Here is a 25,318-nt window from a genome sequence, read left to right on the forward strand (position 1 = left end):
CCCAACCATGTCTCCCCAGCCTTAGAGAACTTGGGTGGCTGGGGAAGCACAAGGCACATAGAGGATAGCAGAGACGATAAATCTGTTGTAGATACCGTAATAATAAATGCAGTAACAACTACACTTGCTCCAAGCAGCACACAAAACTTTCTTCCTGCTTCACTTTCCTGGAGGACTCAGATAGAAGCAGGCTTGGCTCTCACAAAGAGCAAATCAGCCACCTCACATACAGCCTCTCTGTATTACACCTGGGTTCTTCTCTTCTAGAGACTCACAGAAGAGGATACAGCATCTTAAGCTATGAGCGGATTGTTTGTACTCTCCCTCTCAGCTGATGAACATAATATGGGCAGCTTGGTACAACTGTGTTCACGGCAGAGCCAGATTTGGGTCCTGGACACGCTTTGCCTCTGGCTGTGGGAAAAAAAGTCTTACTTTTACTTTCTTTTGAGGGGATGGTTTTATTTTATTTATTTATTAACACTTCAAATGTTGTTTATGGGGGGCAGGGTGGGGGAAACATTTGCTTTAGTTTCAAGTTGAAACATATCTTCTGTTAGAAATTCCAGATGCTGGAAGCAAGTTACAGAACAACAGTATTTTTCAGTTTAAGGCAAAAAGCTAACAGACAAAGTAGTAAGACAAATAATAATAAAAACATTTAAAAAAACAACCAAATGTTAATTTCAGTGAGACAAATAAGAATAAAATCAGAAAACATATATATATATAACAACCATTTATTTTGGTCTTAATCAACTTTGTCTGCATAAAGCTGCATTTTTGACAAAACGAAGGCTTTTGCCTAAACAGCTGCTCTACCTGCTCTGCTTTCCCAAGTTATTGCATGGCCAGGAGTTTGAACTGAAAAGATGTGAAAAGAATACACTTTCTGAAACAAAGAACAATAATGAGGAAATTGTTGGGTTACCAGCACAGGTTTTTCAACAGCTATTGGTGAGAATGCCTTTCCCAAGTTTCCTCTTGCTTTATTCTTGCTATGTGAAGGAATACCAGATGTATGAGGAGGCTTTTGGCCTTTAATCTCCACCCAGGACGTTTTGGGTTGTGCTAGTGAAAGCTTCGGGCTAAACTGTATTGGCTCCCATCACATCTTCCTCTGCCTCCTGGGAGCAGCTCAGAGGTGGAAGGAGAGACCTAACACAGGGAGGTTCACCCAGCAACAGCTAGATTTCATATGGGTTATCGTATCTTCTGCCTCTTCCATCTGCCCATAATGGGAACTCTGGTTCAGCAGCTGTATATTAAGCCCAGACACAAACAATTTAGATCATTCATATGAAAATGGAATAATAACAGCCTTGCTTTGTACTTTTGCACTCACACAAGCATTTTTCACCAGAAGCTTCCAAAATCAGTAGGCTTCCCCTTATATGTATCCCAAAGAAACAGACCTGTTCTTATTACCCGAGAAATACACACATTTTTCTTACATAATACAGAACAGTTTAAGCTCTAGAGTTCACAGTCTAAGTATACAGATTAGACAAATCTGTACCAGAAAAAAAAGGTAAAACATCTTGCCAGAGATAAACGATGAGACAGAAACACTTCCACTCTCAGGTCCCACCACCCCCTGCTGGATCACACAGCCTTGCACTGTGTTACTTTCTCCAGACATTTTCAATGAAGCCATACTGAACTGGAAGATGATTCTTTTGGGCCACTCACACTAATCTTAGCAGGTTTTATGACCTCTTGAAATAGTTCTGTTGCTTTCTTTGGTTTAAAACCAACAGAAATAATTCTTCAAAGGTGGAACAGATAGGGTGCAAGAAGGAGATAAGGGTACATCTGCAACTGTAGGACTATTTTGACTATCTAAAGCTGTCTTACAGCATTAGCAAACATACAAAATCACTTGATCCTTCAGGCATCTCTACTGCATTTGTTTAGCTCTTGATGGCAACACACCTAGGGTTTAGTCAAATGCTGAAATCGAGAAACAGTTTCCCAGCGTGCTGCTTCAGTTCAAAGAAACAACTTAGCCCCATCCCACAGAAGGTAAAGAGGACAGAACCCCATTTTCCATGTTATACCATGGTGTCCAGCACAAGGTCTGAAATGAATTATATGATAGCCTGCATCCGTTCTCATTGCAGAGCAGTATGGCAACCCTCTTAATGGCGAGTGGTTATTATTTGAATTTATTCAAATGAGAAATAGTTTGAAAAGTTATTTTCATAGCTCATTTTCCAGAAAAAAAAAAAAATAGGACAACTAGAAGTATCTGGGAATTTAGTCAATCTTTTGTCAAAAGGGGAAACATTACTGGGAATAACAAAAGCTTATAGTTTTCCGTTTTGGAGCAGTAATTTCCTTTGAGATACACTTTCAAATGAAATTAACTAAATAGGGACAAATGGGGACAAAATCATAGAACAGTGAGCATGGAAGACTTCTTAGGACAGAAACATCTGAGCTTGATCTGAACAGGAGGGATCCCAAAATACAAAAAGCCATAGTGAGTCACGTAGGGTCGTTTGCAATTCACCCCATATGACAGGTTTGTATCAAACCTTGCTCTCCCTTGCACACAGAGGATGGGTGACCCTGTGTCACGGGGACCACAGGTGCCCCCGCTACCTGCAGATGTGCCCGTGTCATAGAGCAAATGTCACATTTTCCGTGAAAGAGAATGGCACCTGAGTTAGCCAGAAGAGCCTGTCGCAGAGGAAGGCAATTTCTGCTGGGAGAAGGAATGGCCAGATTGCCCCCTCCCCAGAATGGTTTCAGACCTTTTTGTACATTGTCACAGCCAAAAGACACAGAAGCAGGTCCGGGAAGGAAACCTGAATAGCTGTCAGAGTGCTCAGTGCAGTCACTCCTCTGGTTTTCCAGGCATTGCTCAGGAAACCATTTGAGGAAGGAGGGCCCCCGTGGGCAACAGTGGGCTCTGGACCAGACTGAAGACAGATGCAACTCACCTTTCTGTATGGACATGGAGTAACAAGAGCCGAATGTGAGTGAGAAACCAAATTTCCTCTTGTGAAAGATTAAAAAAGAGTTCCTGTAAAACAGGACACAGAAACTATTTTTCTAATGGTTACCTTTTTATTATTTTTTTATCCTCCTCCATTAGAAGGGAAATATGAGGGATGGAGGAAGGAAAAAAATGAATTTTTCAGCTTGTCATGCAGGCTGCCAGCCACTCCAGGCTGATGGTGTCCCCAGGTCAGGTGAACAGACATCTAAGGGTCACAGATGGAGGACAAAAGCCACTTGCAAACATTTCCCAGCACCTTGCTGAAAAGTGCATGGGTCTCAAGAAGAGGGCAGTCATGCCAGCTTGTCGGGACAGGTCTGTCTACAAGTGCAGCCAACTCCTCTCAAGAGCCTGCAAAACTGAACAAGCCCCACAAAATGCTTTGGATCTGCTGAATCAGTATTACCAATGAAAACAAAGATGTGCTGGATAATTTTTCCTCAGTTCTTGTTACATGATACAGATAATCAGAGAGTGGGGCAGTCATTATTACCCCATGCAAATATTTATACCATCTCATACAGGAAACACAGTATGAACTAGTAGGATGAGCCCTGGAGACTTTGTCCTGCATGCTGTTATATACCTGGAGCACTAAGACATGAATACTTTAGTAGCAGGATAACACCAATTCCTGCAGAGAGAATGTGGGCAGAGATCCCACAAGTTATGCCTGAAAAGGAGCTGATTGAGGTTGCCAAGTTTTGTCCGTGTGTAAATTTACAGTTGGTGGCATTTCCCACTGTGAGTGCCATTGTTAAGATTTTAGAATTGGATTAAAAAAAAAAAAAAGCATTTGACTGAAACTTGCCATTCAACTTCTCATCATCAGAGTATCAGAGTAAAATACCATACTGTATCAAGAATGAAAGGAGAAAGAGAGAGAGAGAAAACAACAACATTTAGCAGGTTTTAAAATTATGCAGATATTTTTAATGGCTTTGGAGTATTCAGACACTCACTCATATGTCAGAAAACAGATTTGATTTATAGGAATGACATTTGGCAGAGCAATTAATCCATACTATGTTCTAATCATGTTTGGTAGTGGAGAGGAAAAAAAAAAGTCAAACTTAGGTTTAAAGCTGACTGTGCCAGGAATTATTTTCAAAGAAGGCTCAGAAGGGTTTTTAGAAAGCTCAAGGACAAAATCTGGTCTTTTATTCTTTTTCTACTCCACCACTCAACGTGAGAATAAAGCCTGCATCCCATTTTTGAGTTGAAACAATTAGATTTTGTCTCCGCTGGAGGTGAAATGGGAGTCTGGATCTCTTTGGATCTCTGCTAGGTAGAAAAACCCTCTTTTCCACATTATTCCTCAACTTCAATGAGACTGTCTAAATGAAATCTTGGGAGGGAAACTATGGATGGTTCCTTAACAAAAACTCCATGTTTTATCAGGCAAAGCAGGGATTTGCCTTTGTGTGAACGCCATTTGAGGCAGAGCTCTTGTTTTGTTAGAATGAAACTCTGATTTGCCTCTACTTTGTCCACAAGTTTTCCATCTGTGACATGTTTCCTGAGATGGAAATATTCAGCTTATCACCTGGCACTGATTAGAGCTCTACTACCAGAGCATTTACACTTGGCTAAGGGGACTTCTCATACCCCAAAGTGCAGTGCTGCTGCTTCAGGCACCTGTGGTAGCTGCCGTGCAGCAAAGGCCCATACCTGTAGCTTCTCTCCTGGGTGCAGGGCGGGACCCTCTTGTCTCAGGCCCTGGAACCTTGTGTCCCCAAAAGAGGTGTTCTGCTGAGAGCCAACAAGCTTACCTAGGAGGTACAGCCGGGCTGCCACTTGACCAGCAGGTTTTCTGACTGTCCTTGCTCCTCTGGCTATGTCCACCGCTGCTGATAACTTCCTTGTGCTGGGCTGGTTTTGTACAAGCAAAGTCTCTGTTGCTTTTATTCCCATCCCTGACTTTGATTTCTGCGGGGAGGAAAAACAATCCCATGTTTATCATCCAGTGTGACAGACATAACCATTAAGAAAAGCTCCTCTGACAAATCCATTAGAGAATACAAGAGCAAGCACTACGTGGTAGCTTTTCACTTACAGACTTTGCAGAAGATGCAAGTTAGCTCATGCAGTAACTGCACCACGTCTAACACAGCACTAGTGCCAGTATCCCAGAAAAAAAGCTCTCCCAGAGTCTATTTTGTCTCAGATCTTTCAGAATTAAAGCTGACAGCTGTTCCACAAAATACCTGTGCTGGATATGTACTTGAATTTGAACCACGGACTGCCTTCTACTTATGGCTGGGCATTCACCAGCAGATCTAAAAAATCTAGCTCTTCGTGTCATTTTCCTCTTGTTTTTGTTGTTGGTTTAGATTATTATTTTTAGAACCACACCTCCTCTTTCCACCAAATCTAATAACTCTGCTTCATCTCCCGACTCTCGCTTAATTCATTCATAGATGAAAACCACACTCCCTCCAAAAAGTCAAGATTATACTTTTAAGGCAAATAAATAATTATTTTAGCAGATTGGCCTTAACACCTGCTATGAAGATTGCAAAACCACTCACATTCTACCTATAACTCAATTTTCTCACACTCATAACTCAGAAAATATTTGCCTCTGGGTTTAATAGCTTCCATATTCTTTTCTGTCTGAAGATGTATCGTTAAATATTATTACTACTGGAGGTATGTTTGGGCAACGTCTTTCAGCCGTATTTGAATTAAAGGGAGAGAGAAGAAAAATTCCAACCAGATGCACTATTTTTGGAAGATGACTACAAAAAACAGCTGGCCTAAGCTAGCTTCTACCGAAAATTATACCTCCAGGAAACAGCAAGGTAAGAGAGAAAAGTTCAAAGACACTGAAGAGTGATTTTGAGGCGCAATGTAGGAGCCACAGACCCAAGAGCCAAGCAACGACTCAGTCCAGCACAGCTCCGTGCCCACTGCCAGCCTCAGCCCGCTATCCCAGGCTGGCCAGTTCTCCGAGTACCGAGGGCAGCCCTGTGCTGCTTTGCCCCCTCCCCACAGCCGGCCTTTATTTAAGTGCAGGCTTTGATCTCAGCTGGTGCTGCAAGCCACTCGCTCCACTTTCACTACGTAAAGGCAGCTGGTGGGTGGATTACCCAAGGCATGGATTCACAGATGACTTACAGTGCAAACATTGACCAAAAAAAAAAAAAAAAAAAAAAAAAAAGAAGCCGCAAAGCAAAATTAGGGTATAATCACTAAATGTGGCATTTCGAGTGCCCTGCATTTTCCAGGAGAGCATCTCAGGCTGTTGCACTCCCACATAAGTTACTCAGCTGTAACTGGAGCAAAGATCCCAAAGCTAGCAATCCTACATGTGCAAGTATCTTGGCACCTGACCTGCTCAGCTGAGTCAAGAGAAAGACTCCTATTCACTTCATTAGGCCATATTTCTACCCAAACTCGGAGTCCAATCAACATATATTCACATAAAATAGAGTATTTTGCCGTGAAAACTTTCAGTTATACCTTCCTGAAGCTTCATCTCATCGATTTGACAGTAAGTGGTGCTTTTTCCTTGCGTTGACAGAGACAGACAGCATCTGAGTAGTCATTATGTCTCATAGAAGTACACAAAACTGTAAGTGTTTCAGGTTTGATGTTACAACCTCTCACTGTCACCTCGGTATCTGCTGCTGCCAGTTATTCCCTCACAAGCTCTTTGTCAGAGCGCTTATGTTTCTGCTGGAAGGCTTTCAAGTTCTCTTTGTGAGCTGAAATCCACTTCGCACACATGCATACAGGCATGCACACACTCTGCTGTAAATATCATAAACAAACGATACCACAAGCCTTTTCAAAGCATCTTAAAGAGCTCTTCTCTTTCACAGGAAAATGTACATAGATCTTTCTGAGGAAGCCTTACACGCTGATTTCTTTTTAATAATAGCAAATAGGTGTTTCCTCGAAGCCTGAATTCTATTGAAGAAATACACTCCAGACTTCAGATGTGGCAGCATGTGGGTATTCTCTCTCATTTTAGAACTCAAGTTGCTATAACAACCTACGGCATCTGCTCAATCCAGTACCTAAGTGTCGTTTTTGTTTTGTTCTTTCCTTTTGGGTCTCCTATTCTTCTTAAGTCAAGTGCTTTGCTTTGGTTTTTATTTAAGGAGCTAGCTTATGCTCCAATGTCTATATGCAGAATGAGCTGAAAGAAGACAAAATCTGTGCTGAAAAGATCACAATTTCCAGAGAGTATCTGGCTGAGTGGGATGAGTTTAGGGCTGGGCCCAGATCCTGACAAAGTGAAGATTCACCAATTCCTTACGTGAACTTGAAATTAAGTGCTAAAGCACGTGAAAGGGGAGAGTTCTCTGATGAATAGTGGACAAATTATAGACACTACCAAGGAGCCACTGACAGAACAAGAGCCAAGAGATGGAAATCTGCTCTTGCCTAAAACTTACCAACCACTTTCCTCTCTATTTTTTCTTTTACCTTGTTTGATTTTTAATGAAATGGATATTTTTCCAGAAGAAAAAAAGAAACGGAATATTTTTCATTCATACCAGAGTGAGCAGGGATGCCACTCAGGCACTGCTGTTTGGGTATTGGTTGGCTGGCCTGTTTGCTCCACCATGCAGCACTCCCTGTGAAGAGGAGCTTGCTTCTGCTGGAGACCCTTTCTGTGGTGCATCATGGAAGGGTGTAGCCCAGCTACCATGTCCCGCATGCAGAGGAGACTGGAACTGTAGCTGGGGTTCCTATGAAGTAGACAGAATGCTGGCTTCAATGGAAATATCTCTATCTTAAGATGAAACCTTTTTCTATCCACATAAGTAACTTTCACCAAAATCTGTTCTCCATCTAAAATGCTTTTCACAAAAGCATTTGGATTTTCTTATCCGCCCACTTCCAAAATGTTCTACAGTCCATCAGGAGACAGCTGTGCTGGGCTTACACAGGTTTGCACAGTCCCCTTACTAATGCCTTGTCAGGAACCAGCAAGGGAGATGCCTGAATGGCATTAGACTGCGTATGCTGAGTCTCTCAAAAGTGATGGAAAACACTGACAATACTCTGCAGAGCAACTGGCTGCCATTTGCAAGTCTGCACACGAATTACTTTTAAGTGAACTGAGGAACAAGTTGCCCTGTCCTGACCCAAACACACCTCTGAATTCTCTTCTCTGCACCAACACACTGCTGAGGGGTGTGCCCAGAGCTGTTGATAAGGTAGGATTTGCAGGCTTTTTGCTGCCATGGGAGCTCTGCAGGGAGGTGTCACTAGGAAGTCAAATTCCTTGTTGACTCATGCAGCTGTCCCTGCCTGCAAGTGAATTTGCTAGCAAAGCCAGAGCATGTAGCCAACAAGTGACCTGGGCAATGGGCACAGCTAAATCAGTGTCTTCAGCCTTGACCACTCTGACTCATACAGCAAATATTCAGGGCATGAGTTCACAGGGACCAGCAGGCACAACAGCAAGGAGAGGTGAGCCATGCAGATAGATAGAAGATCAGAAAGATCTAGGATAGGGAGTACTCTTGTGGAACAGGAGATGGCTCATAGCCATCTGAGAGCACAGACAGCCTTCATGAGAGGCTATCCATGAGAAGTATGTTCTCCTACAGCTCTCCCTGCTCTTGTGCCACCACCTAACCATATCATTCTGAATCTACTAAGGAGAGCCAGATGTTGGCACGATGTTTTCCACCTTGCATAAGGACTTACAGGGCCAACTTACTTACTTTCAAGTAATCCAGTGCCACGAAAGCTCCCATGAGGGGCAAGCAACCTGGTTTCCCAGTTGTCTCAGGAAGCACAAGATGATTTTCTCTGAAATCACACCTTTCTCCTTCAAAGCTTCTGTGTATATTTCGTAACTTTTACATATGTCATTTCTGTACGACAGCCACAGCTCCCACCTGGAGTTTTACAACATTGTCCACATGTTACCTTTCGGGCAGGATATAAATGTGTTACTGATACTATTTTTGCACTACAGAGAGAAAGTGAGAGAAAAAGAAAGCAGAAGGAATGAAGTTGCATGCCAACTGCCAAACTGTGGCTCACCTTGCACTGAGGAAAAGAGAATGCAGAAGATCCGCCTTTCCCATTACTTTGCAAACAGAGAGGGGGTCTCCTTCTGGGCACGGGGACAAATACCATCCTGAGCTGCCAGCAGCCACATTGCTGGTCAGGCTGTGGAGGGCACTGCCACTCCCCACTCCCAGCAGTCATGGTAGCCTCAGAGGCTCAGCAGATGTGGTGCAGTGACACTCAGGCAGTGCTGAAGGCTGTGGCAGGTCTCAAGGCAGAGCAGGAGAAGCCAAGAGCAGACCACGTTGCCAAGAGAGGACTGGTCACGTTGTGCCTCTTCACCACTTTTACTGCTGTGGTCTCTCTGCACTCTGCCATGAGATCCACACACTGCATTTCTTCAATTTATAAAAAAGAAATGACGTGGGTTGTTTTCATTCTTTCCCCGAACACAATATGATGGGAGCAGTCAGTACAGGGAAAGGAGGCCTAGCTGCAGGGAGAGGCACTCCATGAGTGTTGCTGAGATGGACACACAGTCAGTGTGGGCCTTCATTGATCAACAGCCCTCATGCTGACAGTGCTTTGTTTCTTTCCGTAGTCTGAAGGCAGAGAGCACGGGGGTCCTCTCCCCGTGTTTCCAGCACAGGTAGGATCCCTGTGAAGTAGTGGAAACAAGTACAGAAGCACAACAGCAACTGTAACTATTGTGGAGATCATGTAATGCAAAGTAAAAGCGGAATACGGGACCCTAGAGAAGAGTTCAGGGCTCAGATAGAGGTCTCATTTAAGAACCCAAATAGTGTGACAGCTCCATATCAAGAGCCAAAGAATGTCTGCAAGCAGAGTTATGCGTCAAGCATATCCCAGTGATACCAGTCCTTATCCCTGTAGACAACCAAGCACAAACGTTTGTGAGTAGAACAATAAAACAGGGCTAAGAATGGAAAGAACCTCCAACACACATACTCTCAGTTCTGTTATACAGGATGGTGACAATCTTTTACTTTCCCTCAGTCTTTCTCTGTGTTGCTTTAAATCAGCACAGGTTAGCCTTGCTATGCTCATTTACATCAGCTGAAGACCTGCTGTTCAGTATAAAAAGCATGTGATAAATCATTACACCATTAATCTTAATTAAATAACCTTAATAAACCATTTAGACATTCCCAAAGACTGGTTGTTGGAATTCGAGGACTTCTACATAGTGGAAGATAGATTCAAATCTAGTGGAAAATGCAGCCACAAACTATTTTTTTCCTGCACGCTTATTCAACTTGAAAAAATACTACTGTGACCAAAAGATAACATCTGGATACCTTAAATGGACACATTTATTTCTCATTTGCTTTACCAAGAGTTTTTCTTACTGATTTGGGCAGGAAAGAGTCCATGCTGCCACTTGTTCATTCAGCAACTTTCTCTAAAACTCAGGATGAACTGAGTGCTGCTCTGAAACCTGAGTGGGAGATAATACAGCTACAGCCAGACTTTTGGTAACTAATGCTCTGATTACAGTGACATGATCTGACCCAGAGACTTCATTCCTGGGTATAGGTCACACACAAATTTAATATTGGGACATTTCATCATAGACGTGGCAGTTACAACCATAAATATTAAAGTTCCTTATGAAAGGTTCAGTAAATGTTGTCTTGAAATCTCCCTTTTTAAGCTTTATTTCAAACTCTAATACTAGGTATTCATTCCTGTGCTATGGATTGAGTCCAGAAAAGCCTATCAATTCCCTGGTCATATCTCTGCACTGATATTTAAAAATCATAGATTTAAAATGACAGTTCACTTCTCTTAGTGCGGTGAACTAAAATCCTGGTGACAAACATCCTGATAACTATGGCTGCTCTCTGCATTAGGATCCAGAACATGGTATCAAATCCACCAGGGATTCTGAGGAGGTCATACACGTTGGGAGGAAGGTGTTCCCCACCAGTTATCAGACCAAATTACGGATCTGCATAAAGCCCAGGTACCACTTTCAGCTCTTTGCAGTAGGGTTCAGTGGTGTTCCAAACTGGACTCTTCCATATGTGTAAACAGCTTGTTAATAATTCTTCTGCAACCAGGCAAAGGGAACATAAGACACTGCTTGTGTTCCTCAGGCAGGTTGGGACCTAACACAGACCAAAAGATGTTTAAAAGTATTTTCATCAGGCAGCAGCGTTTCCAGCTGTACCACTAACACTGTTCAAAATGGAAAGCAATTTTCTTCCTGGCACCATTTCAGAAGATTTAAAACGCATCATTCTAATTACTGCCTGACAAATAATCCTGGTATGCTAGCTGAGAAGTTTGCAGTGCAGACAACAGATACATTATCATCAAAACACTATACTGAACTTTTTATGATATCTGATGTCTCTAGGTTAGGAATGAGTGAAAGCATCCTGTGTCACTGATGGAGATACAGCCCTCTAGCACACAAACTGAAGGTTCAAACGTTAGTGTGCCACAGCTCCAGGTCCAAGGTCGTTTTTGTAGTAAACTTAGTAAGCTTAGAACAGTTGCCAAATCTGTCTTCTGACTACTCATCGTTCTGGATGGTTATTTCAGTCATTTCAGAAATTCACAGAATTCCTCCACATTCAATTGACACTTTGCAGTTCTGCTAGTTACAGAGTGATTGCCCGGTCTCAGAGGTCAGTTTCCTTTATCAGGGCCACATGTAGATCTGTATCTGCTTTTAACTGATCAGACTCCTTCAGAGTTCCTTCTCTCTCCTCTCCACAGATTCCTGGCAGTGGTTGGGATCTCCCTGCTCCAAAACATCACCGGGAACTTCTTCCTCCTTACGACGCAGCCCTGCTTTGGCAGTCCAGTGACTGCAGGCTTCTGTGGGCTTTGGCTGTGAGTACTTTGGTTGGGCTGAGGGGGTGTCTGTGCCAGCTTTTCTGAGCATCACCTGTCACTAGCAGGAGGTGCGCTCTGCAAGCACAGCTGGTTTAAAGCCAGGCTAGTCCAGGTGAACAAGTGTGATTCACATGTCAAAAGGTCAAAAGGGAAGTTCCAAGAGGTTAGAAAGGAAGACGACTATGTGCCCCTTGTCCTCACAATGCAGACGCCCAATACAGGCACAAACTCAGTAACATAACTGAAGGTTGTGCCATCTGTAGGCACCTCTGGCAGTAAGTGCTTATCACGCAAGCTAGCAATGTGGACTGATTGCAAGGTATTCCACAAATTTAAGCCACCCCTTCTCTCTTTTTTCTCTTTTAAGAAATAGCTATTTGACATAAACATCTTTGTTTGGCATATTGCTCGGAGATCTGCTGTTAATTATAATGCTGAACCCAGATGCTGGTGGAGGAAATTAATCTACGTCCTGCGCAGTTTGTTGGGCTTGTTTTAGTAGGTTTGCCAAATATTTAGTGAAACCCTCATCTGACTTTTATTATCTGGAGATAGATATTAAAGGGCCAAATACTGTTCCCATTCTAACTGGTGTAAATCTAGACATCTCCATGGAGGGAAATAAACATAGTCACATTACTATGGATTTACATGACATTAGTCTAGGTTTACAGTACTGTAAATCCTCACAAGTGGAACTAGGAAGCTAAACCACAAACACTCTGCCGTCTAAACCTGGGCTCTCCTCTTAACAGCCGAAAAACAGTTTCAGTCCTGAGCAAAATGCCAGTATTCAACATCTACTGCTACGCTGGCGTATAGAAATCACTTTTATTTTGCACGCTGGCCTACACTTGTAGAATAAGTGACATCAAAACAGCTCTGTTCAGAAAGGCAAAAAGTGTTTCAAGAAGCAGTTCAAGAGCTACGCTGCTCCAGGGGCTGAAGAGCCTGTTGCTGCTCCTCCTCGGACCGAGTTCCCCACTACAGCCCAGCCACAGAGGAAGGCAGCAGCGGGAGAGCTGCCTGTGCAGAAAGGGGAACACGAGGGTGAATGCTGGTCTCAGGCCCATGAGCCTGGGGAGTGTATCTCAGCCCTCAAGCAAAACATTTCCGTTCTGGGAGGTCAAATGGTCCAACCAAATAAAGCAGAAAATATGTGGTTCAGCTACAGAAGGAACAACTTCTTGCTAGAAAACTTTTGTTAATGTTCTCCTTCCACACTCATTGGTACAAAACCATACTTTCCTGCTGCAAAACTGACAGGGAGGGAACCACCAAAATAACTGGTATTTCCCACACAGAAATGTAAGCTTTCTTCAAATGCAAGTGTTTGACTCTAAGCTTCAAGCTAGCTTAACAAAAATAAAAAGAAAGAAAAATAACCTTTAAATCCCAAATCCCTGAAGTCAGCGTTCCCCAAACAGCAGAAAATCCATACTGTGAAAAATGTATTTTCTGTGAGAAATAAAACTGACAGAAAATTTCCCACCCTCTCTCAGACAAAACTGAGGAGCACCCCTGGATGCCAGCTGACATTTAAGGCAGTAGTATCAATTGAGCAACACAGACCTAGACAGGAAATTTTCTAGGGAAGAAAAAGTCCTCTGCTCTTATTTTCTGATGTTGGTCCACAATATCAGAGGTGGATTTTGGGGCTATGGCATTAGAGGTTGAACTTTCCCCCCATATTCCATTCCATGTTGTTGCTGTGTGACAGACGGCAGTAGAGGGGCAGTCTGACAGAATGGTGTCTGACATGGAAGTGTGGATGAAGCAAAGGTGTGTCGCTGAATTCCTTCATGTGGAGAAAATGGCACCCATTGACATTCATTGACACTTACTGAACAGTTATGGAGAAAAACAGAGGGTGTGAGCAGTGAGGGGTGGGGGGATGCACTTTGGATGGCCAGGCAAATTCTTTCAATTTGCACAACTTTATCCATTTTTAAAGCTTTCGTGCATACATTTTCTTTATGTCTGATGCAGTGATATTTCACCAAATGTGTTGCCAGCAGCAACTGCATCATCTTCTATTAATTTTATAAATCTTTTTTTTTTTTTTTAATTAACCATTGCTGGGTTGCCATCAGTAGCTATACCAGATATGATGACAAACGCTGAATAAAAACACTTTTACGTAATTTTTACTGCTTCATACAAATGAAGATATTTAGTTGTGTCTTTTAATGGCACCAAAGAAGCCACTTCTTCAGTGACATAACGTTTGTTATCAGTAACTCTGATGAAAACAGCAAGTTGAGCTGCAGCTGTACCATCAGCACTTTCAGCTATCGCCAAAGCAAAAAAATGGAAATTCCCAGCTTTACTTTCCACACTTCTTTTGATAGATGTTCCTTTTTCTTCGATTCACCTGGCTACAGTCTGCTCAGAAAAACTGATTTCAAAAAAATCTGTGTTTTTTTTTTTTGTCAGGACAAATCATATCTGCCGTGTTTTCCATAATTACTTAATAAACTCACCATCAGTAACTATTTTTGTTGTTTGTTTGTTTGCTTGCTTGTTTTTCAGCCAGATTTGCCACCATGTATCTTGCTTTTATAATAAAAGTCTGCTTGAGTTGCCAGGGCAGGGAGGCTGGGCCAGGCTGCATGTGACCCGCAGCATGTGGGTTGGACATGCCCAACCTGTGGCACTGACTGTGCATCATTAACTGTATTTACCCTGTTGGAAAGCCGCTTTTCAGAGAAGGGCTATGTCCTGTGACTGGGAGAGCAAAACTGCCTCCTGCTACAAGAAGAGGTGGAGGGAAGGGAGCTTTGCAACCGGTCTGTCACTAAGAAACAATTTCCCATTTGGAACAGGCTGCAGAGCGCAACTCACAAGTTAAGAGATCCTCAGGGATCCATGTAGATCAAAGTAAATTACAGGAGCCCGAGGCTAGCTGTACAAACTGAGCAAAGTCTGCTTTTCAGTCTGACAGTAATCGAGTGGGACAGATTTTAGGCAAAACAAGTTCCCCACACCCTGCTTTGCACAGCGCCTGAAAGTCCTCCATGCTTTGCTCCTGTCTGAGCGGAGTAAGGTGCAGAAGAGTGAGTCCTTGTTTGAGGGGATCTTCTCGTACTGCACACCGGAAGACACTGCCACCAAATACATCATCTCTTCAGAATATTTATTGTCTCTCTTATGTCCTCTTCCTTTGATACTCTCTGTGGAGCTGTTTGCCACCTGAGTTGCTCCGCATTTTGCCAGCACTACACGGGCTTACATTTCAAGTGCCTTTTCCAAGCTAGGAAGGGCAGAAATAATTTGCTGTATTAGTAGGCAGGTTAAGTATCTTCCTATGCAGCAGCAAATGTTTATCCTTTCTGACAGATGCGTCTGGAGCAGCAGAGGGTACATTCACCTTTGACGTGGGTTTGGAGAGCTCCAGTGCTTTGTGTACTCTTTTGGGCTAAAGCAAATGAAACATAATTTACCTTTCTGCAGCACGGTTCCAACTCAACCTAGAATTTGGCAGAACAAAACAATAATAAAGAACAAAAAATAATAAAGAAAGCGTGAAGGAAATCTGAATATTCATGATCTGCACGGCAGTATCTTATACACTTCTTTGGACAGTGAAGTAAAAATGAGACCTCAGACTTGCATTATCCTACTAAAAGCCTAGCTACACAAGACAAACTTGAGAACCCTGGTGAGAAATGAGTTCTGTTACCTCAAGCTCAGTGCAATACTAATGCAATCCTGAGGCTTATTTTAAAAACATTCTGGCTTGTGTCTGCTTGCGATATACCAGGTAAACACACCTGATAGTGAATATCTTTGACACTGACAGAGAGAGGAAGGTACCAAGCACCTGACCCAAAGCAGCTCCGTCTGATCAGCCACCTAGATTTAGGATGAATCCAGATGAAATTAACAGTTCCTGTTTGGTTTTGAGACACAGAAATTACAGCCATGCTGATCTGAAACACTCAGATATTTTTTATGATAACCTTATAAAACTCAGGCACAGTCAACATTTCTTTCTTTGGGAAGAAACTACATTTGCTATCATAAAAGTCTTGTGAGTAGATTTCCAACAGATGTTTTCTACCAAATAGTTCCACTCAGCAAAGACTATTCTGAATTAATTGTCTGATTTTCCAAGCTGTGGCAGAGACCTTCTTAAATGTTTGCCCGTCTGACTAACAACTGCCTCTAAACAGTACGTATGAAATATTTCCTAGATACTGTATGTATCACACCTGACAAACAGCACAATTTAAGAGAAGGGAAATAAAACTACTGAAATTCTTGCTAAATTGTGATAAACAGCAAAACTTGGTCCTGGTTATGGAAAGCGTGCCTGTTTAAAAAACCCTAAGACATATGCACGTCTTACTGCAAATCAGTGGGAAAAGAGAACACATTCGAAGTACTGGATCAACAACCGACCTGAAGAACTTCAGCAAAACAACAAAGATATGGCTTGCTCAACAGTTTTGTCTGAGTAAGGTTTGCGAGAGAGACTGAGCACGTTCCCAGAGCGTTAGTGCGTTGAAGGGTTTGGAAAACCATCATGGCACTTTGCCTGCACCCCAGCCTGGGGTACAGAAGCCCCAGGCTATTCTATCTTACGCCCCTTACATTCATTAACAGAGGTAGGGCATAGAGGCTGCAGTTTACCATCTGGTCTAACTCCCAGTATGATGGGAAAGAGAGCCAGAGACAGCACAACCTCTCCCTTCTAAACTGCAACAGGATTTCCAGAATCACAGAAATCACAGCAGAAATGTGGCTGCCCTACATTTAAGAAACCAACTTCAGGTGGGCAACCTGCTCTGACAGATTTTGCACTGACACGCCAAACTGTACTTGCTAACACTTCACATCAAGACGCAGGTGCACGCATACATGTGCGAGCGGCAAACCAGGACTTCGAGCCCTGATCCAGTTGGAGCTGGATCCAAGGAAGCATGGGACACTGCCAGGGTTCGAACATGAGGCTTGGCTCTGGAGAGGATGGGAACCACTAGACGACACACTTCTTTGGCACAGGTGGAGCCCAACCCCGGGGATCTGGAAGACAACCAAGTACAGACAAGCCACCGCAGCCGGCGTTCAGTAGAGCTTCGCACAAGCGTCCTCCCATAACCTTCTTGCTTTACAATCGTTTGCACGGTGAAACAGCAGTGGCAAACTGCAGCATGAAGAAGAGTAAAATTTTCAGACATCAGTGTGATATCTGGCCCTGTAGAATAATTCTTCATAAACGTAAATGCTATCCAATTGTCCTGTGGCATACTTTTGACTGTCAGCCAGTCCACAATGACCGCTATCAGTGTAGTAAGCTAATAGAGCTGACATGTTAACTCAGATTATTGATAGTGCCCTGTATCTAGTCCATTATAATCTCTGCCTAGAGATTGTGGAGTTCATAATAGCTAGCAATAAAATATTTTTGTCCATAAAGAAGGAAGATAATCACTGCACGTAAACTTTGCTCAAAAATACTTAAAGGCTTAAAATTTCTAAATATATAATGCTTGTTCCAACTAATAAGGTATTGTTGTTTCATAAGGAGCTCCTTGCACTGTCCTTTTAGTTACAAATCATGTTTTTTCAAGGACAACTTAATACAGAGTCACTTAAATTGCTGGCATTTATATCTCTAATAAACTGTAACCCGATAATCAGGGTCTATAAAGGATTATTTTTTCTCTTACATTATCACGGAGCAGCTGTAAAAGTACAAAATCCACAGAGCCATGTGTACCTAGTCCTGATGACAAACACAGAGCCTCATCCTCCTGGCCTGAGCAAAACCTGATAGACTGCCCCCCCCCTCCCCCAAAGAAAAGCCTTACATGGTTATTTCCCTCACATATGTAACTGCACTTTCTCCTTTCCCGAAACAGACGCCAAGCTCCTCTGCCTCTTCATTTTCAGGAGTGTTTGCTTTTCGCTTTACTCTTCCAGTGATGGGCAGGAGCAGCATCGCCCAGCGCAGCCCTCACATGGACACCTGGCAGGGGCTGGCAGAAGAGCAGCCGCCTGTTTGACGAGGGTGCTTCAGGCGTTGGCACGTACCTACACAAAGTGGCTTCTCTACTTCCTCCCCGAGACGTATTTTATTGACCTATTTATTGTGCTTTCATTTCACTCCAGGCGAACAGAAAACACCCTGTTTGCGTTCACTTTCATACACACATCCAGCAATAGCATGCAAACAGCATCATTACAAGGACACATGGATGGCCTCACTGAGTTTACTCTGTTGTGCCCAGAGAGACGAGGTGTCCTTCTCCAAACATGAATTTAAATGCCACAAGCTCTGGACTGGGCAGTTGGATGAAAAGCAGTGCCCTTTGCTGCGTTCACCCTGCTAACAATTACCTTGAGTGCCAGACACTATCCCCATTTTCCCCATACCTCTACACGCTTCTCCTTCATCCTCCCTTTCTTGAGTGCCCTCTTCCCTTTCCCTTTCTGTTGTCTAAGTTCAAGCCATGAGACTATGAGAAGAGGAAAACGTCAGGAGGAAAATGTACCCTGGGCCAAAACGGAGCCAGGACAGATGTGTCAGCAGGGCAGGCGTGTCCTCACTCTGGGCCAGGCTGTGCTCCTACTAACATGGGGAATGGCAGGGCACCTGGCTGGGCTGCCTCCCAGAGGGACAGGCAGCCCCTCGCTGCCGCCAGGCTCTGCTGGCCTTCACCTTACTTAAGAGGCAGGGAGAAGAGCGTGCACAAGCAGTATAAATAAATCCATGCGGAGAAATAATTAGACTTTCTTTGCAACAATACAAAGAATAGCACAAACACAAGTCTTTGGTAATAAATTACATTTTTTGTATTGAACAGATTATAAATGCTATGGAATTGAAAGTCAACATTTTCCTTCTATTCCCTAGTTCACATTTCCCTTACAATGGATAACTAATCACAGTCATCACATCCAATGCAGGGGACAAACAACCCAGCCTACAAGCCTTCAGCCCTACGAGGAGGTGGCAGGGGAATGCAGGGTTTTGAGGAGGGGCCAAGGCTCTTCAGGGACACCAGGGACAGCTGAGGTCTTGGGCACCTTTGCTACAAACAGCCTGCAGAATGGAGGCTGCAACCCTCAGCCATCTGTGAAGCCAACAGCTATTCTGTTGCATTCTTGTTACCAAGGGTTTTACCCTTCCTCCACAGCAAAGCCAAGGGCCATTCATTCTGCTTTCTCCTTGTGTCTTTTGATACCCATACAGCTTCACTTAGCCCCGATTTCATCTGGCACCCAGGAAAGCATGCCAAGCACAGCTCTGTGGGCTGTGTGCAGCCTATACCGGCACAAAGCATTTGGACATTGCTTCAGGAGCGCGATGGGGTTTGCTCCCCGTGAGCTCCACTGTGGGCAAGCTCACTTCAGCAGGGATTCCAGCCTAAGCCGGTGGGGGCCGCAGCCCTGCTCTGTCCCATCCCCCTGCAAACACGGCTCTCAATGAAATTTCCAGCATGGCACATTTATTGAAACTTGGAGGGAACCAAGGATTAATTAAATGCTCTATCAGATGTAAAAGACATTTGTAGGGCCCCGCAAAGGAAATTTCTGCAGTGAGGTTAAAAAAAAAAATGTCACTGCGAAATATTTCAGAGGAATAGTGTTTACAGATTGAGACCGATTCCCTTCTCTCCCCTGGAGCTACAGCCATAGAGAGTCAGCATAAGCCAAGGCAAAATCAGTTTCTGGGTTATTTTAAAGTACTGCCTTGCTGAACCGCTAAATAAGCGTGGGCAAGTGGGTGGAAAAGCTATTGGTAGCAAACAAATAACTTTGGCTACCTGGTAGTTAGGAACTCAAGAAGGACAGAGGAAAGTGGAAGAAAAAAGACATCAAGTACAACCAATTGCATTCAGTGGATCATAGTTTAGGAATGCTAAAGCTTGTTGTATACTTTTTAATTATAGGGGTAAATTTAAGAATAAAAGACACAATTACAGCTGAAAAATCACCGCGCTTAAAGGCCAAGAGGGTAGTCGTACATCCCCTGTCCCTCCAAGAGAAATATTGATGGGGTAGAAAACATACATAAAATACAATCAGAAACTTTACCTCTTTAGAAAAAAAAAACTAACTCACAGAGCACTCCCTTTCTAAAAAAATGTATTCTAGGCATGTGAAGTCACTTTGCAAACAAGTTAGGCAAACAAAAAATGGATGTTTGCCAGAAAAGTGTTCTCCTGTCAAGCAAAAACCAGAGACCCATGTATAGAGCTCCCCAGGCAAGCGATCCCATGCCCACCACAGCATCCTTCTATGGGTCTTCAGAGATGGAGGAATCAATCATATGTCCTCTGCCATAGCATCAGGCTTGTTCCTTAGCCTTCTCCTTGCCAAGATCTGATCTCATTTCTGCTTGGTTCACACCAGTATCAATAGATATGTGTGGAGGGCTCCCTCCTGCACAACTTCACTTCCACATTTCCTGGGCTACCAGGCAGCCAGAACGGAAGGATCACCTGGTATACGTGGGAGTCAGAAGTCCTTCCACTAGAAGCTACAGCTCTGGAACATCAGTGCTATTTTGAACTGTTTCTTTTGATCCTCAGAGTTCTGTAATTTTAAAGTCTGGCCTCAAGGGGGAGATGCCAGAGTTAAGGATCTTCATTATTATGACACGCACATGCTTATCAGTTTTAACATTCTCGTAGTCCCAAATTGCATTGCCAAGAAAATCCTTCTCTTACAGTTTCCCTTCACCATTGAACTCTGCTTTCTATGGCAACTCACAGTGACCATCTGCCAGCTGGACCCTGACAATTGCTCTAGAAACACACATCTATGTCACTGAGCTTGTCCCAGTCAGCTCCACAAACCAAATCCAAATCCCATCCTTGTCAACAGGAATGTAGAACCGATCCCATCGGCTGGATCGGATCAGATCAAGCACAATCTGATTGCTGAATGCAAAACACTTTGCAGGACCACAGCCTTGATTTCACATTAATTTGTAGAGTATCTTTCTGCATGTGGTCAAATCAAAAAATCTTCAGCTTGAATTTCCACACCTTGGGCAAAAACATGGCTATGCGGTACCTCCTGCTTTCAGCAACATGGACATCAACCCAAACCTGTCTCAACTAAGTTGCTGTAGAAACTCTGTTTCTTGCAGCTGGTTCCCCATGGCACACTTGGCTTTCTCAGCATAAGTTTGGTGCCACGCGCGCTACGTCATCTATTCCACAGGGCAACAACGTTTACAAAACAGAAAATAATTGCAGCATTCACTTCATCAGGGTGTGCCCATACACCATATCTCTAATGAATGATCACACATCACCAGGCTGATTTGCGGAGTCTGAGATGATGAACCAAGGTCAATCACTGGATAACAGAGCCTTGAACATACTTTGGGTGCTTTGGTCCAAGCACTGCACCAGAAGTATACAGACACAGAGTGGAGATCCAGCAGGTCAGCAGCCTATCTCAGACCTCCCAGCACTTAGGTGGGGCTCAGGAGACAGAAAATTCCGAGAGCTAGGAGACTGAGTTTAGTTCAAGTCTGATCTCACCCTTTATCAAAAGCTGGCCCCTATTATTATTATCCTGTCCTCATTTACTATGGCATAAATGTATTCCTTCTCTTCAAACTATGGCTACATAGTCCTCCCCAAACACAGAAAGAATTATTCTCTAGTGTCTTACAGTTACAGACAAATGTATTATCTCCTGAACCCCTGCATAACATTCCTGTTCATTAAGGGTAAGTCTGTGCTCCAGCCATGACTTGTATTTCTTACATGACTTTTCATAAAATTATAGAATGGCTTCAGTTGGAAACTGCCTAAAGGGTTTGCATATTTATGCTGTAAATCCAGTTTGGCTTCCCTGGATTTCCTATCACAAGAAATCTGAGCTTCATCTCTAGCTCTGGCACAGCACTCACATGTTGTGGGGAGTGGATTGGCAGGTAGACCACAGGGTTAATATTCTGGTGCCTTTCCAACAGCCCCCTGCAGAGCAGGCAGGCTTTCTCCAACTCAGACCAACCCCCCAGGTGGGGGCTGCTGTGCTGAGGCAGGAAGTGTCAGCACAGGAGGGACTGCAGCCACTGCCCAGACACCCCAGTGCCGTGCTGTGGCCTTGCCTGCATGTGCCAGCACGTTCCTGCACTGCATCACCTCACGGCCAACACACACTGCACTGACTGCTAACACAGCCGTGCAGCAGCGAGTCCCAGTCCGGTGTTACTTGTCCATTCAAGATCTCCATAGATATCAATGAGACAGATGGAATAAGCGACTGGGTTCCAGGTGATCCAGCTTCTACTGGCTTAAACAGGTGCTGAAAACTCACACAGGCAACAAAATTCCTAATAGTAAAGGAGATTTATAAAGCAACGGATAGTTTTTATTGAACAAGGCCAAGTTAACAGACATTTTCAGAACCCTAAGCTCACCTAGAGGCACAAAGAACTCAAGAAAGTATCAAAAAAGTTATAGAGGGAAAGACAGATAATAAAATAAATTCCCCTAATGTACCACAAATACCAACCACCACACACTACCTACAAACCATATGTTTTTCCCATCTGTTCTGTTATCTTCAACTAAATTTATAGTATTTGGGCTACCAGAAGAATTGTCAAGCCTGAGCTGGGCAGGATTATAAAACCTAGGTGTTATTACACTTTAAAAGACATTTTCCCCTCCCCCTAGCACACCAGGCACGTGATTATACATTTCTCTCTCTGCCTTTTGGCTCTGGTCCTACAGAAGATGCTATGCTTGTTCCCAGCCATAGCAAGTGACAGGACATCTCCAGCCCTCCTTCAACAAAAGCATAGTTCCTCTCCTTTCTACTCTTCCCTCTGTCTTCCTCATCCTTCTCTAGCAGTGGGCCAAAGGAGTGACGGGCTGCGGCGCTGCTTCCTGAACAGCTGTGAATCAGTGAGCCCATGAGCAGCAGGGTGCAGCCAGCTCTTCCCCAGGGGAGGAGCAGCTCTTTGGGGGCAGGGCTCAGGATCTCCACTTGGACTCTAGCAGCTGGGCCACAGCTTCAGGGTGAAATGCCAGCGGTTGCAGGCCAGTGCTGTGTTCATACAGTGATAGTGCAGGAAAAGTACCAGGACAGGAGAGCAGTGGTGCTTCAAAGTATAGAGGAAAGGGAGCCTCCTTGGAAGGGAAATGAAACCCTGTAAGCGATCAGCAGCATTGTGATATGAAAAAGGCACCTTCCCACCCTGCTGCCTATCTGCATCAAAAGCTAGGGAGTACGTTGGGCTGCTTTTGGTTCAACACAGCCTCCTTCTAGGTGGATTAAGACGAAGTACCTTTAAACACAGCCTGGGTGGCTCATAGCCTACCCCTTCAGTGCTAATCCCACAGCGGGAAGGAACTCAGCACACTGGATACTTAAGCTGCTAAAAAACAAAACCCTAGTTTGGGCCCACCTTTCTAAGAGGCGTTCTCCACTGTGTGCTTTCACCCGTGGCACATTAGCGCTCTCCTGCACATGCAGTGACAAGGCTTTCAGCAGTGAGTACGCAGAGGGGGATCACTTGGAACAACTCAGCCCTGACTGTCAAGTCAAATAATAGCCCTTCAGGATATGCCCTACCCACTTCATGCCAAGGTTTGGGCACTGCTTTCAGTACCCATCTACCTCTCAGCACCTCCGTCCTGAAAGCAAAGTGACTTGCACTGCTCCAAAAGCCTCCTAGGAAGCCCACAAATAAGTAGAGCGGGGAAGATCCCAGTTTGGTTTTTCACTTGCAAAGGATTATAGTAAACGTAACAATTTTCCGCACAGAAGGTCTTTAAAGAGTGTGCAGAATTCCAATAGGTGTCTCATTAATGCCAAGTCGCGGAGCAAATGGTGCCGCTCCCCTGCTGTCTGGCCCACCTGCCCGTTGCCAAGCGGCTTTCTGCAGCGCTGCCTCAACCTGCTGGCTGCCAGGTGATGGGCTCCTGCTGCCCCGGCCCCTGCTGCGGACCCAGCGCTGCCTCCAGGACGCTCTCTCGTTGGCTTAAAGAACTGAAACGTGCTAAAGCTCAGCACTGGTGCTTGGGAGAGTCCAGCTCCCCTCTGCGCTTAAGCAGTGTGCTCGGAGGGCATGCTGGCACAGCACCATCTCCCTCCTGCTTACCAGCGAATGGCAGATTGCAGTGCAATTTTCCACCCAGTCCCTCTGCATTCGTGACTTTCACCTGTCGTAATCAGCAATCGTTCCTAAGCCTGCCACTCTCACAGAAGAGTAGATGAAGTCAGGAAGGAAGGAAAAGCGCTTTTTCACTCTTAGAAATGTTGCTGTGCAGAACAAGACAGTAGCTATCAATTAAAAACAAACGCCTTACGATTTTTTCAGTAAAGGGAAGCACTTACATCAGGGACTCCCATGTACAGAAACACGAGAGCAGACTGTAAAGTCAGTCCCCTTCTTTTCCACCTCTCAGTACTCAGGTGAGTATGGATGAGGTGGAGAGCCAAACACCCCCGAGTGGTCCGAAGGGCAGTGAGCGGGGCTTTCCCCAGCAAGCCAACAGTGTAGGTACAAGAACCCCTGCCAGGCACCAACTTCCCTGCCTATTATTACTAGCAGGGCTGTATAAACAATGGAGGTCTGGGTTCAGTGGCTGTGCAGAATATTTAAGAATTAAATTTTATCCTAGGTCTCAGCAGACCTTGTAGCCCTCTTGATGCAAAAGTCTTTATGATTATTTAAGCCTTTCAGAAAAATCACCTAAGCTTAAAATAATAAAGAAAACTACTGCTTCAAAATACTGTCTTCCCTTTTCTTCAGACAGAACTGAAAAATACAACAATCCATAAAGTTGAGTTTTGAAGCTTGAATCACCAGTGCAGAAAAAAATGCTCAGCTCTACACTATAAACGCCCCAAACAAAATGCTTTGGGAAGGATAATGCAGTTTACATTGATACAGGTAGAGTTATTCAGATATAATATGAAATATTACAACTCTTACAGCTAAAACTGATCATCAGATTTTATTCAGATTAGCAGTTGGCTTTGATTGCTCCAGAACTGAATGTTGGGGCAAACAAAACCTTTAGGTAAATGGCTGTATACTCAATATTGTATTCAATACTGTGTAACAAACAAGCTAAGTTAACCAAAATGGTTCCGTTCTTCAAATCTTCCTAAGAGCCACCTAGTAGGTTTGGTTCCTTTTCTCCTATACACACACATATCCTGCAATAACTCTAAAAACTCTAAATTCCATCCTTGGCAATGCCTGTGTAAGGTTGAAAAAGGGCAGCCCCAACAGAACAGATTGCCAAAGGAGGGAGAACCCTGCCCATCCTGATCCAAGGAAGAGCACAGAAGGGCAGCAAGCACATCATCACCTTCGTCAAGCAAACAGATCAGATCTGGAATGGACAAACGTGAACCCAGGAGCGCCATGATGCCATTTGGAGAATCACTTTTAGAAAAGAGCAGGTCATGGAAGCTGCCTGTGTTTTGAAGAAGTCAAAACTTGTACTTCAAAGTTGATCCAGGATTTCAGGA

The 25,318-nt window shown here is 43.9% G+C and overlaps 1 long non-coding RNA gene across 1 annotated transcript in view; it reads right to left on the minus strand.

Annotated features, from left to right (window-relative positions):
• The window catches only part of LOC121113393, an 80,980-nt gene that overhangs the window by 24,652 nt on the left and 31,010 nt on the right, over positions 1-25,318 (minus strand). Inside the window, exon 2 of the long non-coding RNA XR_005861505.2 lies at positions 4,780-4,936. This is a non-coding gene — a long non-coding RNA (uncharacterized LOC121113393). The remainder of the gene's footprint in view (positions 1-4,779; positions 4,937-25,318) is intronic.

This window comes from Gallus gallus, chromosome 7 (genome assembly GCF_016699485.2).
Source record: "Gallus gallus isolate bGalGal1 chromosome 7, bGalGal1.mat.broiler.GRCg7b, whole genome shotgun sequence".
Taxonomy (NCBI): domain Eukaryota; kingdom Metazoa; phylum Chordata; class Aves; order Galliformes; family Phasianidae; genus Gallus; species Gallus gallus.